This window comes from Chrysoperla carnea, chromosome 1 (genome assembly GCF_905475395.1).
Source record: "Chrysoperla carnea chromosome 1, inChrCarn1.1, whole genome shotgun sequence".
Classification (NCBI taxonomy): Eukaryota; Metazoa; Arthropoda; class Insecta; order Neuroptera; family Chrysopidae; genus Chrysoperla; species Chrysoperla carnea.
The window spans coordinates 77,910,242-77,912,768 of NC_058337.1; positions in this window are offsets into that span (position 1 = coordinate 77,910,242).

Below are 2,527 nucleotides of genomic sequence, written 5' to 3' on the forward strand. Positions count from 1 at the left end.
TTAATGATTTTTACATCGATCGATTTGTCCATTTAATAGCTATTCAATGAAACCCCACTTTATATAGGTCGGCGACTTTTTTTTACAATATGGCGTATGGAGTTCGCAATATTGAATTTTCATTACTGCCTCTTTCAGCAGTCGAAGTCGGGTAAACAAATAAATTGATTTTGATTTGAAAAACTTCAACTCGTTTCCTGTTAAAATGAAGGAAATGGAACATTCCTATCGATTCCATGCATAGTATGTTGTAATCGAAAAAAATAATGTTTTTCCGTTCTTTATTATTGAAAATAATTCAAGATTTTGAAACGGAATCGTTAGGTTTTAAATACGAAAAATAACTTTCTAACTCCTATTGTCAATCTATCAAAATTTGGAATCCAAATTCGATAGAAAAAAAAATTATTTTTAAAATCCTGTTTATTCGTTTTAATAGAATTTAAAGAAAAATTTCAATAATAAGAGGGCATAGGGTCCCAGCAGGAGGCATATATAGTACAAATTTTTTGAAAGCTTATCTTGAGCTTTGGCTTAAAATTGTCATGTAGTTGACATTTTTTGTCGCTGAATACACGAATTCTGTCACGTATCCTGCCATATTTCACCCGAAATTCCACTTTTTAGTACAAAAACTGAGTATTTATCGTCCAAATTGTTACCTAGGAGGTATTTTTGGCCGCTAATTACGAATCCGATGTCCGATTACACGGATTCTATGATTCATAATAAGCGAACAAAAATACTCCTTAGAGCACAGTTTGGACGGTAAATACTTAATTTACAGTTTATGAACCAAAAAAAGGAAATTGGCATGATTATTGGAAGACGTGGAAGAATCCGTGTAATAGGACATCGGATTTGTAATCAGCGGCCAAAAATACCCTCTAGAGTCTAGAGCAAAGTTTGGACGGTAAATACTTAGTTTGCTGTTTTTGTGCCAAAAAATAAAATTCTAAGCCAAAAATGGCTCGGTTTGGGAATGCGTGTCATAATTCGTTAATCTGACATCAGATTCGTATCAAAAATACCGTCTAGATAACAGTTTGGACGATAAATACTTAGCTTTCCGTGTTTGTGCAAAAAAGTTAAATTTCGGGTCAAAATGGCATTACTTTTGGAATTCGTGACAAAATATTTTTATTTGCTTTACATATGCCCCCCGCTGTGAGCCTTGCCCCCTTATGACTAGGTTAAGTTGGCTGAATGTTCCTTGGAGTCCTATAAACACGTTACAATTATTTTCATTAAAATTGGTGTTTTTTTTTCAACTTTTCCTATGCATCCCGGCTTATTAGTTGTACTATTTGGACCTAACAAAGGTTTTATTCGAAACTAGGTGGGCTTTCTATTCTTTTCTGCAAATATAAACGGATTTGTTGAATATCTGTAGTTTATCGATTTTATTTGTAGAACAGATTTGTTAGTTTTTAGAGTCAAGTTTCGCTTTGTAAGAAAAACCAAATTTTTAATAAAAATGAATGATAACCGAGATAGACTTAATTGAAGAGGAAAACATTTTTTAGGTTTCAATATATTTTGCTTTTAAAAAGTAATTAATTGGCCATGCACATTGATTAACGACGTTGCACTTTTTCATACATAGCAACAAAAAATAAATTACGTAAACTTTTATCAGCATCAACAGATTAATTTTTTTTGATAAGTAAATTGTCTAAAAATATAATTTATAAAATGATAACTTACCTTTCAGCGAATGTATAAAATCTTTTGGAGGTAATAAAACAATAAAAAAAAGAAATTAAATATTATGTTATTTTTTTGTTTGTTTATTTTTTAAATCATACGCAAGCAGTACACATTTAAAAGAAATAAAAATAATTAATATGGCAAGTATAAATGTTCTGTCATGAAGAGCGATCATTTTCAGTTTCTTTTAATTAAATATTATTGCACCTAACATAATTAAAAAAAGAGAAACATACATATAGGAACATATTTTCTTTTTCTCAATTAAAAAAAAAATTATAAACAAAAACTTTTCATTCTAGAAAAAAGTGTGAATTTTCTTTATATATAGACAAAAATTTAAATAAAAGAAAATCGACGTGTGTAATGGATTTTTTTTGTGCAATTAAGCATATAATTCTTTTTTTATTAATTAAAAATGGACGGGACTTAGTGAATGTAAAATATGTGCCATGTTTTCTATTAATTACACAGTCAAGTAGCAAATTAATTTCAGATTTAAGTGGATTTAAATAATTTTGAGAGTAAAACTTTAACTGTCAACAATTTTATAGAGAATAGGTATAAAACAGAGTTCCTCTTACGAAAATTATTTAAATTGCAAAGAAATATAAGAGAAGAATAAAGTATAGACTATAGATAATTACAATTAAAATAACAATGGTATTTACGACTTGGAAATGCTATGTGAATCGGAATGATAAAAAATTTACTTATTTTTCAAACAGTTTCAATTACAAATTCATTTTCATAATAACTTCAAATTTGACACCTGGGTTGGCTTTCAACTTGAACTATCCATTACTGATTGTTATGA